Source organism: Gambusia affinis, linkage group LG15 (assembly GCF_019740435.1).
Source record: "Gambusia affinis linkage group LG15, SWU_Gaff_1.0, whole genome shotgun sequence".
Taxonomy (NCBI): Eukaryota; Metazoa; Chordata; class Actinopteri; order Cyprinodontiformes; family Poeciliidae; genus Gambusia; species Gambusia affinis.
This window is the reverse complement of record NC_057882.1, coordinates 21,714,419-21,730,127: the sequence shown is the minus strand read 5'-3', so window position 1 is coordinate 21,730,127 and position 15,709 is coordinate 21,714,419. Positions and strand designations below refer to the sequence as shown.

Genomic DNA, 15,709 nt, shown 5'->3' with positions numbered 1-15,709 from the left:
ATTCAGCAGAGGGCGCCACTGGTACCAGTTGATACAGGAATAAAGATGGCGGGGTCATACAAGAAAGGGAAAGAAAAACAAGTAAAGGATTCAAAATTAATTTCATGTGGTTATGACTCTCTTATGAATGCATAATTTTAATGATTGTCTATCATTCCTCAGTTCAACTTTTAGCTAAATCTCATAAGTGTTTTTCCTTCTGATATTTATTCCAATCTTCCTTATCCATATTTTTTTTTTCCAACAGTACAATCAAAAAGTATGAAATGCCTTGGAAAAAGTGCATTTCCCAGAGTTTTCTGGGTTGAATAAGTTTTTGTTTAGGTCCACCTAACAGAAGTATCACACACAGCATAAAGTGGACTGACCAGAAGTCAAAGCAAACCCAACTCAAATGTAAGACTATATATCAAAGCTCGACCCTGAAATGTCAAACACAATAATAAATTGAACATGTCTACTTTCAGCTGAACTGTGACTCTTGCATTTCATGTAAAAAAAAAAAGTGGAATACACGGCCACAAATGTAGAAAAGGAACAAAATGATATATGAAATGATGGAGGATTTTGATGTTTCAATGAAAGAACAGTAGCATCTTTCATTCAGTTGTATTTCAAACAGTACCGTTCTGAGCTGCTCTGCATCACATTAACTTATATAATCTGCCTCTTTGACATTTTACATTAAATACTCCCAGAGCTGACACTGCTCAACAGACAGAGGACAAATCCTCTGATCAGTTTGCCATATAGATTATGTGAAAAGAAACAACAGAGACCTTAGAGAGAGGCAGCCAGACATGAATACTGATTGAAAAGGAGGGGAAGCACATATGGGTTCAGAGGAAATTACTAATTCGGGTTTTTATGACAGATGAGGAAGAGGAAAAGAGGTTGAAGTGGAAAAAAGAAAGCAGTTAGAGAATTACATCAAGAAAAGATTAATCTTTTATCAAATTGAAAGTTAAATATAAGATGAATTTTAGCAACAATTATATATAATTTTAGAAATTACTGCAGAGCTCTTCTCAAGCTATCTTGCCTCTATTATATTGTTTTCATGAGTCTTTTTTTGACATTGCACCAACCTCAAGCTCAGTCACACTTTTTTTTTATTTTCCCTCCCCCTCTTTGGCTCTCCCGGTCTTCACCTCTCCTACCTCTGAATGAACAAAGGTTACCTTTTCTCACTTCTGCTCAGTCTGGCACTTTTATTTTGGCTCCACATATCATGGTCACCATCTGCATCAACCCCTGTTTCTGCTTCCCACCCTTCACTCTTTCTTACTACAAGCCAAATTCAGTCAATGTTTTGATGCCTTTTTCTCATAAGTTGGTCCGTTTATTTATTTCTCAAGTAATTTTTTTCTCCTTTTATTTAACCGCCTTCCTTGATGTGACTGCTTCTCCTTCCTTTGCCGATTTTAGTGGACATTTCCTCAGCAGAAGAAGGGAATGTTTGGCAGCGGCTTCTGAGCTGGGGTCCATCAGTGCTAGAGTGCAAAGACTCAGCTTGAGAGGTTGCATTGGGGGTTACTGCAACAGAGGGTCTATAATTACCTCAGCTGTCAGTCAAATGGCAGTGTGTCCACTCCTGCACACACTCACACCAACGCAAAAACAGAGGTGGGTAGGGTACCCAAAAACTGTACTGAAGTAAGAGTAAGGAGTATCCAAGTACCAAAAGTATTCTCTAGTACTTAGTAAATGATCAGAATATTTGACATTTAAAAATGTTGTCATCAAACAGACAAAAAGTATAAAATCATAAAAAATGTCAACACAAATAACATGATTACAAAATTACTAATTTTGGCAGAAAAAACACGTATTCAAATATATTTTCTATAATAAAAAAAACAGATAAAACTAATACACTCAGACATACATATTATGTTAGAATAGAGTGAAGCACTTGCAGTGACAATATTTAGTGTTTGTTCATCTTTTGGACCTTTAAATGTCTCACCAGCTTCATACAGAAACTAACATCAAAACAGCAAAGCTTATATTCAAAGCATTTTTAAGTTTAACATACTGAAGGTCTGTATCTGTTTCTGATCCATTTTTAGCTTAAATCACTTTTGTACTTTATTCAGCGAAGTTACTTACAGTAACTATCCAGAAATTTTATTCAAGCAAGAGTACTGATACTTCATAGTAATATTGATAAATTATAATTAAAAAGTACTGTGTTGCAAAGCTGATTCTACTTTATCTCCCCAAAAAGTTACTTAACTTGTTCTTTGGTTTAAAAGACGATCACACATACTTTCAGCTGCAATTGTGCATGAGTCAAAAACCAACCAATTATTTTTTTGTTCAGTAACTGTCTCCAGCTGAGGCACATGCCTCAGATTATTGTTTACATTTCAGCAATGGATGCAGTCACTCTCACTGGAATATGCAGCCTGAAAATGCCTCATGTGTGAAATCTGTTAGTTTGATTTTCTTCTCTTTCCTGGGGCTTATTTGACAGCTTCAACATATCTAAGGTGTCTTTAAGTGAGAATTAGAGCTGGCATGAAAGGAACAATTAGAATCACGTCTCTGGAACCACATCCTGAACTAACATGAAAATTTAAATGTGGCAGGAAAGGCAAAACAGATGTGGCAGGAAAAAGAAAAGGGAAAACACAGTGAAGTTTTTCTGCATTGGTATTTTGTGTTGTAGACCCACACAAACTAGTGTATAAATGTGTTGCAGAAGAACATTGATAGATGGTTAGCAAAATGTTTAAAAACTGAAAATCTGCTGTGTGGTGTGTCCTTGTGTTCCCCCCTTCTGAGTCAATACTTTGCAGAAACACCTTTAGCAGCAGTTTCAGTTTCAACTCTCTTGGGGTATCAGCTTTAAAAATATAGAGTCTAAAAGTTCAGAACATTTTTCTTTGCAAAATCGCTCAAGCTCAGTCACATTGGATGAATAGACTTTGTTAACATACATTTTTAAGTTTTGCAAATATTTTGAAAGCGAATTCAGGCCAGGTCCTGGCCCTTCTTACACATGAATATGCTTTGATCGAAACCATTCCACCGTGCTTCTGACTGTGTGGAGCGCTTCAGGAAGCTGAGTACCCCAACTCAAGTTTTTTGGTCTTACAGGTTTTCCTCTTGAATATTCCTGAATTTAGCTCTCCTCAACTTTGATCAGCTTCCCTGCTGCCGCCAAAGAAAAGCATTCCCACAGCATGATGCCACCACGTTTCACAGAAGGGAGATGTGTAGCGTTTATTTCCACCACTCAGTGCTTTGTATGTTGTACTTTGGTCTCATCTGATCAGAGAGACTTTTTTTCTTTCTTTTTCACAAATAGCTCCCACATACTTGATCTGAAGATGAACAATCAACGCACAGTCACGTGGTTTTGCACAAACCTCTCATACAAACATTCAGACCACCTGAGGGACACTTCACACTTCAGTGTACATCACACCCCTACCTGCTGAGGTTCCCACTTCCTCCCTGGTTCTTCTATTTTACTTTGACGAAACAGTCACAGAGAGACCGCAACACTTTTCTGCAGGCAGCATTCTGCAAGGACAACAATGATGCAATTTCCATCCAGGAGTTTTCAGTCATTTGACGGTCTTCGTAGTTGTTTAATGAAGACGAATGGTAAATAGCCTGTACTTGTAGAGGCCATTTACCTCTACTTGGGGTCCTCTGGACTTTAACACCTGAAGCACTTCACTACATTCTTTGAATTCACCCATTCAAGTACACATTCAGACCCCAGTGGTGGCAAGCTACTGGACTGTAGCCACAACTACCCAGGGGCAGTCTGGTTGAAGTGTCTTGTCCAGGGACATAATGCCTTAGACATGAAGGCAACCCACCAACTCCTACTATCATTGCCCTTGATGCCCAAATGTAGGCTGCACAATTCCTCACTGCGTCAGATAAATGTTTCTCAAACGTATTCATGTCAAAAACAAGGTAGTGGAAGTGGACTAGTTATAGAGAAATATCAACATTGCTGTACAAACGTATTTTTGCATAAAACATGGCAACAAATCTCTGACCAATCACACAACATTTCCCATGAACCTCTGTTGAAAAAGTTCAACCTGGGTCTTGTGTTGACCTCAGCAAGTAGATTCCTCTCTGCAAACAAAATGATGTGATTTTCATCAGGTTCTTCTGTTATCATAACTTCACTTGTGTGTGGGAGCCTTTAAAAGCCACAATTAGTAGGGTGAATAATATCACAATAGGTATGATATCCACAGTTTCCTACACCTGAACTGTGGATTTTAGGTAGCTCCTCCACCGTTTGTATCTACAAACCATTTAGATTTTTATTTGTAAAGAACATTTTTTTCCACTTTGAAAGGCGGACTGCTTTGTACTGGTCTAAAAGCTTGACAATCTAAAATTATCCAAAATACATTGAGGTATGTTGTAGTCATATGACAAAATGGCTAAAGGTAGTTTTACTCCGTCTCTTTCAAAGATATCCTTGAAAAAAAATTGCTATGAAAGCAAAATGCTGAGTTTTTCCAGCACCATTCAGAAACAGCAGAATATGAATTATGGTTTTAAACAACCATCTGCTTTTATAGCAACAATCCAGTGATAATTAAAAATGCACTTTTTACGTTTTTTATGAAGTTCTTGCCTGGAAGCCAGTGAACAACACAACACTGTTTGGATTGCTGCTAACGTAGAGATGCTTGTGATGCTGAGTGTGGATTCAAGGAGAGATGTGCTAAATATTTCAGGTGATGTCCTCACAGGCATTTGCTGTACTGAGAAAACGAAAGAAAGAAAGAGCAAGAGAGAGAGAGAGAGAGAGAAAGACTATTCATGTGAAACAACTAAAAGATGGATGAGAACAGATCAAACTGAACCAAAATAGTAATAATAATGTGGCAACAACAGCTTCTGATCTTTGGTTTCCACAGAGGAACGATCACATTATGCTTTCGTTGAAAGTGTGAGCTGGAAAAACTCAGATAGAAAACTGTGCAGCTCCCAGAGAGCCAAGTGACGCTGATACAAACTGACTTGCGCAACATTTAGTGAGGAAAAGCAAAATCACTGCAGCTAATATTTATCTGAAGCATTCTTTTCTACAGACATTTCTTTTATTATCTTCTTCATCTAATTTACTTCATTTGTTTGTCTCGGTGTCTCAACTGGACACTATGACAACAGGTGTTTGCCCAGTACTAGGACTTAAACCCACTGACAAACACAAATTCAATATTTGAAGACTGTCGTCTCCACCTTCTGTCTGTCTCGACATCAAGGTGCAGTCAGCCTCAGACTGTCACGCAGAAAAAACAGGTTGTAGACGCCGGGTTATTATTTACAGCTCCCCCTCGTGTTGTAATATGCACAGAGCTCTGTTCTGATACATACAATGCAATCACTAGAGGAACGCCGTGGGAGGTCTGTGCAACACTGGGAGTGGCACGGTGGGGAATGAAGCTTGGGAGCTTATGGACATTCAACACAGCTGTTGCAGAACAAAGTTTCATGTAGAGCGACAATTCTGCAAGTTGTTCACTGCCAAAGCGTAGTAAATCATGCCGTGCTGCTTTCATGTCAGTCAGAAGTTTGCACTATTGAAATACAATGTTGTTTATTTCAAGCATTGATAGGCAAATTTTAACTCTTCTCCAGGTGGAATACAACATTCATTTTCAAGCATTAAAGAACAAGAACAGTGTTTTAATTTATTGTTAATAAACCTCCACTAATATGTGTGTAAATGTTTCTTAGAGAAATTTACTTCAACCACATATTTTTTTTATTGCCCTCATTAGACTCCAGGCATGATTCTGGCTGGGTATTTGACCACTCTTCTTGGCAGAAGGGGAATTGGTGGGCCTCCAGCAGCAAACATGGCTTTTAATTTAAGTAGTTAAAATTTTGAATGTGGTTGTAGCTTTGGGATCAGGGTTTGAGAAAGCATAATGTAAGCTGTGTTTAGGATTTTGCTCTGCTAGAACTCCTTTGTGTGTTCAGCTTTCCAATCCAAAGTGTTACTCTTAGATAAAAGGAATTTTTTCAGCGTTCGGAAAAAGGCTAAAACCTATAATTTACTTGGAAGATCCTTGGGCACAATTTTTACAAATTCACAGGAGAATATGTCTCAAATTAATATGAACTTGGAGGTTTCTGATAAAAAAAAAAAAAAAAAACTTCCCTTATGGAGTAGGGATACAAACAAATAAGCAACATGCAATTAATTAGATTAATATTTATTCCACTTGATTATTTAATAACATAAAATTAAACTGATCTTGTTTTATGACCATCACTCAAAAGAAGATGCTGCTGGGAATCCTCTGGAGAACCAGTTGATAGTTGTATGAGAAATAATCATGGGGAAGAATCCCAGAACAGAAAACAGTCGCTCTCCGTGGTTCTGAACTGATTTGAATTTGTGTTGTTTCTGTTGTACTTCATCTCAGATGGATTTCAGAATAACATAGTCGCTCTCTGTAGTGGTAAAACCTGTAAGATCCGCTGTTGCAGACATATTAAATTATCCTGAGCTTTATTATTTGGGGATAGAGAGCCCGGTCATTAGTCCGATGCTGAATGGATATGTCCATCCAAAAAATGGATTGATATCCATGGATCCAGAAGGTTGGTGAAGGTTGGTGTAGCTTCCTCCAGGGTTGGTGAAGATTACACAAAAGCATCTGGCTTATTTCAAGCTTAGCAATTGAAGCTTGGACATTTACCAGAATGTTAAAGGGAGTGTATGTATATATTTGAGCCTCCACGGATAAATTTATTCTTGTATGGATTGGAGAAAATACACAATAACTTCAAACCAATGCAACAAGTTTCTTGCTTTTTAAAAACATTTGCATTCATATTATACAATCATCCCCCCCAGTAAAAACAACGGCACACATGTATGGTTAAACCTACGAAGTTAAAATGACATTTATAATGGCAGTATGTAAACGTCTGGCTGAACTGTAATGCTCATATCCTTTTTTATATTAAAATCAACACAAATATGAAGGTTTTATTTGGCTGAAATGTGTCTATGGACTCCATTGCTGTTGCTAGAAGCAGCTTGCTTATCCTCAGTCTGCTGCATCTGTTCCAATTATTGCTTTGCCTAAAAAGCCCTGAAGAGCATTAAAACATTAAGAGATGGCATTTGAGTGTCCCACAGGCTGAGGCTGTTTCTGGTGGGCATGACTAAATTGTTGACCATTTCTGAGTGGGAAAAAAAAGGAGTTAGATCGGGAGCTGAGCAGCCTCAGTTGCTGCCTTGCAAACTGATAATATGAACCCATTTCATCCCTTCATAATCACATTCCAGCTCCTCTGTGAGGTTTTGCATCTCCAGGAAGGAGAGTTTGTTTAGTGAAGGTGTGATTTTGTAACCAAAAATTGTAAAACAAAAATACAGCAGTATAATCTGACTTCAGAGCAGCACTCAAAACAATGAGGAAAACAAAGTTAAATGTTAGAGAATGTCACCAGGTTTTTCTATGAAGAAGGGACTGCCCAGACCTGTAGTCATCCTGAACTTGCAAAGAGCAAAGACATTCATGAGTCATACTTTTCTTTTCTTTTTACATCTGTGTTGTGGTTCTGACTCATTACATGACTCAGAGTGTTTCAAATGCAAAGATTAATCCAATTTTTTAAGAAGCATAATAATTTTGCTCTCCAAATGGCAAAGCACCCGGGTGCAGCTAAGCATAAACAGGTGCTAAATGTTTCACGCCTCAGTCTTTTCCCCATTTACACTGCTCTCTACGCTAAACCCCCACCCCCATCCTCTCCTCTCTCCCAGTTTTACATCACTCGTCCTCTAATCGGACTTTCTTTTTTTCTGTTATGAGCAGAGAAGGGAGAGCATTTCCAGGAGATTTGAGAAGCCCATAAAGTAAAGCGGCTCTCTTCCAAAGGCAGCTAAGAGGCTCAGGGGAGGATGGCAGTCACTGTCTTCTTCCAGAACATGTGCCTCAAAGCAGTGACATGGTGTCACAGTGAGAGGAGAGCACATGCGACAAGTGGAGAATGTGAAAGGAGAAACAAGCGAAGGAAGAAAGAGGGAGACAGATAGAGAAAGAAGAAGATAGAAAGAAAAAGAAGAGGAAAAAAATCTTGGTCAACTTGTCATCCATTATAGATGGCATATTATTCATTCAGGCCCATCCAGCCATGTGCTGTGTTTCTCTGCAGCTTTCATCTTTACTCCCTTACTCAATCTCTCTGAGAGTGTGTATCTGTCTCTAGGCAGAAAGCTCACTGAGCTGTATTTTAGGATCTCCATAAGGGCCACTCTGCCATGCAGAATAAAGCAGAGTATTGTGCAGGTCTCACATATTACACATACATCCGGCCAGAGGTTCTCACACTTAAGATTTTGAGGCCAAAGGTCAACCACAAATGATGAGCAAGATATATATATGTGGTCTGGCGTTTACTTGAAACATGTTTAAAATAATTACTTCTCATGCTTAAGCAAATAAAGTTTGCACACAGAATTGATAAATAAATAAACTGAGCATTTAGGAAACATCAAAAGAACAAAGGTAAAAATGTCAGGTATAATAATTAGCAACCTCCATCAAAACATTAAAAATCCCTGGATGTTTTAATGGGTATTTAAGGTTCTCTTGGTTTTTAATTGGGGCCCAAAAAATATGCTCAAAATGTTTCTATTTTATGTTACAGGTCCTCTCCAATTTGACAAAAAAAAAAAACAACAACATAAAACCCAGCCAGTTCAATGAACCTCAGCTATGTTTTATGTAATATTTAAAAATAAATATGTGTGTCAGTAAAGTAGATATTGTTTTTAACTTCTGTTTTCCAGCACTGTTGGCCTCGGTAAGAGATCAGTTGGTGAAGCGTCCACAAATATGCTTGTTAAAAACTTGGTAAATTGAAATGGAGAGCTTAGATCTAAAAAAAATAAAAATAAAAAAGATGTCATGATCTGGGTAGTTAAACTCTATTTCTCTAATATGATTGTCCCAGCACAGAACAAAACAGATGGAGGATCAGTCATTTACTGGATGGGAGATTATACTGATGCGATGCTCTGACTGTGAGTTGGATTTCAGGCTGTGGAAAAACAAACTGATTCTTCTGTACAACTAGTTAAGAACTGGCTTTATCCCCAGTCTGATTAAGAACTGAATTTGCAAAGACATAAACAGACGTGCTTCTGGTGGACGTATTTTTCCTTTCACTTTTCAACCATGTTGTAAAAGTACAGAATCTAAATTCCTGTTTTCCTTTTTAATACATTTTCAGAATTAAAATTTCCAAAAATTTTTTTTAAAGGTATATTATCAAAGGGTTAGCATATAAAATTTCAACTGTTCAAAGGAAAAATAAACATTTGTTTGCAAATAATATGTAAAGCTCTTGAAACCAGTCATTTTTCTTTAATAATAATAAAAAGTAACAAACATTTTTGTTTGCATGTAAAGCAATCTTTTCTTTTAAAATTAAAACTCGTCCAGATTGATTTTCCATTCAGTCCAGATTGTGATCTGAGCCCATGAATCATGGCGTCAGACTCAAATCTCAATAAGTCTTTTTAAACCACTTATTTTAAAATGAAATGTTTTTATCGTTAAGGTCATTTCCAGTGTTTGTTTAAAAGAAATACTCTTAAATCAGTTGAGCCATCAGCATCTGGCATGTGTAAAACAGTCATGCTACATTTTCATAAATACCAATTTAGTCCAAATAGATCGCTCACATTGTGCAGGAATTGCCATCTGACACATTTACATGATTGAACAGATTTAAAACTGCATATGGTTTTACACCATAATGCAAAAACATATGCGGTGTGGGTTTAACAGAAGACATAAATGAAAACATTTCGCATACCAGAAATGGAAAGCATGTCTGTTTTCACTGTATATCTGCCAACATAGGCACAAATAACTATTTGTTTTATGTTAGAAATTAATTTTTAATACTTATAATAATGAAATGTTACACATAAAAATAGCTGCGGTCTAAAAATGTTTCAATAAAAGCTTAAAACACTCAATGAACGTTTACTGACATAGTCTAATTAGAGTCAGATTTATTTCTAAAAGGTGACTGCTGTTAATTACATTTAAGTGTGGGGAAAAAAACACTGACTTGGAGATCACTGACACTCACCCACACAAAAACATGTCAGCAAAAACACAGAGCAAGCAATTACCACCTCACAAAAATAAATAAAGCATTTCCCAGTTTCTGTCAAAGTTGAAATCAGTCAGTCCTGTGGCATTTAAATCCAACAAACAGTTAAACCTCATGATAATAAAAAATACTTTGGTTTTGCTTGTGCTAATTTATTCTAACACATCCAGACTGAGACACGTATACAGTAAATGGATCCAGATTTCCTGAACAACCTGCTTTCAAACAACTATTTCTATTGATCATGCTCTTATTTGGTCCATCAAGTAGACAAGATATTCTACTTTAAAGTGAGCCATTAAATGTGCTTTTAGTAGGTGTTAAAGTGATTGGTAGATTAATTATCAAAACACTTTAGTTTGATACCGTTTGAGAGCTCTGGATGTCTTAATGTAGTATAACAGTTGTTAGGAAAAACTTAAATGGTTTAGAGAAGTTTTACTTCCAGTTTTAAGACTAAACTTGGACAAGATATAAATTGTAAAAAAGTTTGATTTTCTTCAATGTCTGTAAACATTTTGAGTTATTTCTGGTTTTTCACTTTACAACATTCAGGAAGAAGTGGTGTAAGAATGTCAAAATAATAAGATCTTAACCAAGACAGGACATTTAAATAATTTAACCATTCTTTCAACATTGACAACTGAAATTACACCAACCAACCTTAATACTGCCAGCATTGTCGCACATGGCTTGATGACAAGCGTTTGCAAAATTGGTGGTAGCAGCTTTTTCTATTCAAAGTGTCTTCTCATATTTCAGCTTTTTTGCTCGTTTTGTGTGACAAGTGTTGCTTTTCAGTTTTGACCAACTGTGATAGCGCTCCATTTTATCAGCACTTACGCGTCCTCTTCACCTGTTGGGAACTTAAGCTTCCTATCTGTCTGCTACAATCTGATTCTCCTCTCCAAACTGGAGTCCTGTTTTGGGTGTAATGATTAGATTATTTCCATAAAGTATTTATCATTCTGCTGTATTCATGTATTGTCAGAGGAAACTCTGCGTTGGGAAAAAACTGAGATTCTTCCCCAACTTGAAGTTGTTCAGGAAACTTTGTCTTCACAATAGCAGGCAAGTTTTTCTTCTCATGCTGCCCTACCACTCTTTCTTTGACTTAGAAAATAAATATTGTTGATGTTCAAACCTTTCAATGCTGCCAAAAAGGCACAATTTTACCTTTAATTTCAGGCTTTTGTAATTCAAAGGGTTTTATGTTCAGTTAGTCACAAGGGTGGTTTATTTTCTGTCTTTCTGATTATATATATATATATATATATATATATATATATATATATATATATATATATATATATATAATGGGTATTGGTCCATGACTACCAGAAAACATTCAAAGGTTCGGTGTTGAATGCCAAGGCACAATTTTACCTTTAATTTCAGTTTTGTCTCAGCTAATTAACAACAGGATGTCAAAAGGTTGCTGGATTATATATATATATATATATATATATATATATATATATATATATATATATGTGTATGTATTAATGGATTTTTCAGTTTTGCATTCAGTGTTATCTTAGAAATGAGTCATATTTTGCTATGATTTTATTTCCTGTTAAATTTATTTAAGGTTTAAGGTTTCCTAATGAACTCCTGGGTTGCAGCTAAGAGGGGGTAAAATCATATTCACATGTTTTACAAACAGTATTCAAACTTCACAGTATGTAATGCAGTTCTGTTAAAAACACATTTATTGTCAATGAGATGTATACATTTTAAATATGTAACCTCATATTCTGTGCTCTCCCTGCTATTCTGGAGGTTTTGTTTTCCTGATCTGGACACTTTAAGTTTTTTTTAAACTAACTAAGTAAGTTAGTCCTACACACAAATTACATAAACAAAACAAAAAAAAAATATTAATGATGTCATTCACTTAACTCAGGTTTTTACACTCAACAGTTAGTTTTCAGCTCATTCTGTCATCATTTGAAGTTTATTGGCACTTTTTCTATAAATACCTATCTCAAATAAATGAGAGAGGGTAAGAAATTAGTTATGTTTTCATATTTTTGTTCAGAAGAAACTAAAGGTCAAAACAGCTTAGATGAAAAATACCATGCACTTTCATGTGTGGCACAAAAGTCTGATATTTTGTAAGGATGTAACTATTCTTTCTTTTTTCAGAACACTCTTCACACTAAAGTAAAATATAATTAAGTTTCCCTGCATTTCAAGCTAACTAGAGGAGTGTATTAGTTAATAGGTGGGAAGGGAACATTTTGTTCATAACTGAGCATTTTGGCATGTTATTAGCCTGCACTAGCAGCTAGCTACTGCTGGTAAAATCAGCCTGTGACAGCTGTCATTTCAGACGTCAACATCTGCTGTTGACGGATTATTTTGTTCTGTTCAGGGTGAATAAAAATCTGCACAGGAAACCACAGATGTACACATCACAAATAACATGCTTGACAAGCTTGTCTGTAACTGGCCGGCTAGTCTTGCTCAGTAATTGCTTTAATTAGCACATAGCCTACAATCATTTATGTAAAGGGTATTGTAAAACACAATCTGCTTAGTTTTAGCAAAATGTGATTACATTCACTAATTTGTGCATCTATCTATGTACATATCTATTGTATATAGAACTTCAGCTACTCTATCATGCACTCCACATAGTCCTTGTGCAAATTTGTCTGTGTGGTTTGTCTTAGGCTCTCAGCGGAGAATAATTCTAGTTAATTGCTTTGCTGTAAAATGTGGCGAGGCTGATTCTCTGGCCTTATGGGAAAGGATGTAAACACCAACTAAACACAAGAGGGAGTTTTGTGGATACACCTGAAATGGGCGTGTTTGTGTGGTTGCCTGAGAAGTGTTATGCATCAAACTGTAAATGCATTTTTAGACAATTTCAGAGAAAACAGACAATGTTCTTTACTACAAGTAGTAAATCTGTGCAGTAAATGCGCCCAATGGAGACATGTAGTTTAATGAAAGCACAAAAATAAATAAATAAATAAATAAATTTCACACTGGCTCAGCATGCAGGACAAAAGATAGAAATTTTGGTCTCTGAGCACATGCATCACACGAGATTCATAAAACATGCTGACGTCAGATGGAAGACTGAAAACATTTGTGGACGTTTCATCTGAGAGCTCACCCTCTCTGTATGCGAACACGTCTGTGGTACAGTGAGCCTATATGGCCTTCGAATACATTAGAGGGGATTTGTGAGGGTTTTTGCCCATTCTTAGCTCTGTGCGAGCTCAATTAGGGTTTCTGAGACATTTGTTTTTTAAATCAGCTTCACTTCAAAGGGGACACATGGAGTGCTGCGGGCCTCAAGCATATGGGTTCTAATTGAAGGAGAGACAGAAGAAGAGATACAGAAAGACTAAAATTTGGAATGAAGTATGTGTGTCTGAGTTGGGAAGGTTCAGCGACATAGTTTGTCTTAATGCAATCGTCAGGTCAAACTCTAGAAGTAGTTTTTACAGATTTTGTTTGTCCAAAGGTGCCATGAGCCGCTTTAACGATGTGAAACTCTACTAGCAGAAGGAAAAACAGGAACATCCAGCAAAGCTTCTTTACCACCATCAATATTGCAATTTAGGGCCTTACAGCATCGGTCAAACCGAGCTCAGGTAAATAGAAAACACATTATGAGAGGTGAGAGGTGGTGAAATTTGTGGAGGGGAAAGGGGCTGAAAGATGGAATAACAAGGCAAGAAACAGATGACTACAATCAGAGTGTCATCAAAATGCGAAAACAAAACAAAAGAGAAAATCAAGGGCTTAAAGTGAGAGTGGATTGAGTGAACTGCATGCAAAGCATATGGGGGGATAGTGTTAGACATGCCTGCATAATTCATTTCAACCTGGTGTGTGATTTTAGATTTGTTTCAGTGAATTTTCTTCTTTTTGTCAAGAATGTGTTGGTGGGGTGGCTTGTATGTGCTTCTTCTAATTAAAATTTAGTTTGGAGATTCTGCATTTCAATACTTTAGTTAAAGTTAAATAATGGTAGATATCTAACTTGGGAGAAATATCTGTCAATGACCATTTGTTGATGGTGTTATAATCTGGCATTACAATGGTAATGCATTCAAACAAATCTCTGGATGGCTAACAGACAAAGTTTTACAGTGGTTATATTTGTATTATAAGTTAATTTTGTAATACAGCCAAACGTCTAATTGTTGGACCATAAGTATATTAATTTAGCAATAAGGTAGAAACTAAAGAAAGCTTTTCTCTCATTTCCATGTGAAATGCTATGATATTTTTTATGGATTTGGTTTCAATGATTTATGATCACTCAACCAAAGTCAGAACAAATTACTGTAAGAAAGTTCCAATTCTTTTTAATATTTCTTTACTGCTAAAGAACCAATGAAATAATAAAGATGCTCAACTAACTCTGTTTACCTCCTGTAATTATTTGAAGCACAGTGATCGAAACCTTGGTGGGGTTGTTTTTGAATGTGTTTATAGGGATGACTGAAACGTGTTTCTGTGTTTTCACTTGTGTGTGCATGAGTCTGAAAGTGTTGAGTGCTTCACATGTGGCCTTCAGGAAGAAAGAGCGTTGATGAAGTTGTGGTGAGTGGAAAGTGGCCCCTGTGCTGAAAAGATCAGGGACATGCAGAACTTTGGGCACGACTCTCTGTCTTTGGAGAGGAGTAAGCCCACACTGCCGAAAATAAAATGTTTCAATTTCAATTCAGAAAAATCCTTCTGAAGAACCCTCATCCCTGTGTGATTGAGAGGGTAAAGATTAATGGAATATAAGATCTGTAAAAATAAAATGTAAATGTTCTAATGTTAAGCCCCACAATGCATGTCTTATGGATGTCATCCAATCATGCACTTTATTATAAAATTCATTTCCAAAACAGTTTTACCTATAATATATATTTATCTGTCATCTGCAGAGACTGACATGCAGTTGTTGCCGTGTGATTAACTGATCCAGTATTTGTGTGAAGAAGGATTTCTGTTCATTTTATGTTCATTTGCTGCTATGGAAGTTGAGTTGTTCTTTTCATTAAGTCAGATTATTTTACTTAGCAGGTCCTTTTAGATTGTGTATTCATTTAAAATGCATTTAAAGTCTTGATCTCTTCTTGAATATTCTGGTCACAAACTTTGGAGTAAGATGATGAGAGGGATAAGAAAACAGCAGCAAATACATGGATGTTTTTATCCTCAGTATGCTGCAGAGAAAGAAGGAAAGTTATGTGAGTTTGAGCAAATAAGATTGTGACATTACAGTGAAAAAGCATGAGCTGTTCTCATGCTGTTGTGTACTTTTATCTTTTTATCCACTATTCCAGTCAACGTGGATTTCAAAAGAGGCGCTTTGAAGACAATACATATACCTCAGATAATTAAAAGGCTGACTCAGAAAATGTCCTGTATATATTTTATTCTGTGATCCATTAGACATACGTGGGAGGATAAGAAACGATGTGACGATTATGTTTTTCTATGAAAATATCCTATGGAAGTCTACCATGAATAATTTGTCAACATTAATTTATCTCAAGTTGTTATTAAATACATTTTATTGGGGAAGGAACAGTGCACTGTTTTCTGT

General features: G+C 36.4%; 1 protein-coding gene across 2 annotated transcripts in view; it reads left to right on the top strand.

The window, feature by feature from the left end:
• Positions 1–15,709, top strand: part of LOC122845005 (reticulon-4 receptor-like 1) — a 99,435-nt gene that overhangs the window by 61,930 nt on the left and 21,796 nt on the right. The gene's annotated exons all lie outside the window — the stretch shown is intronic.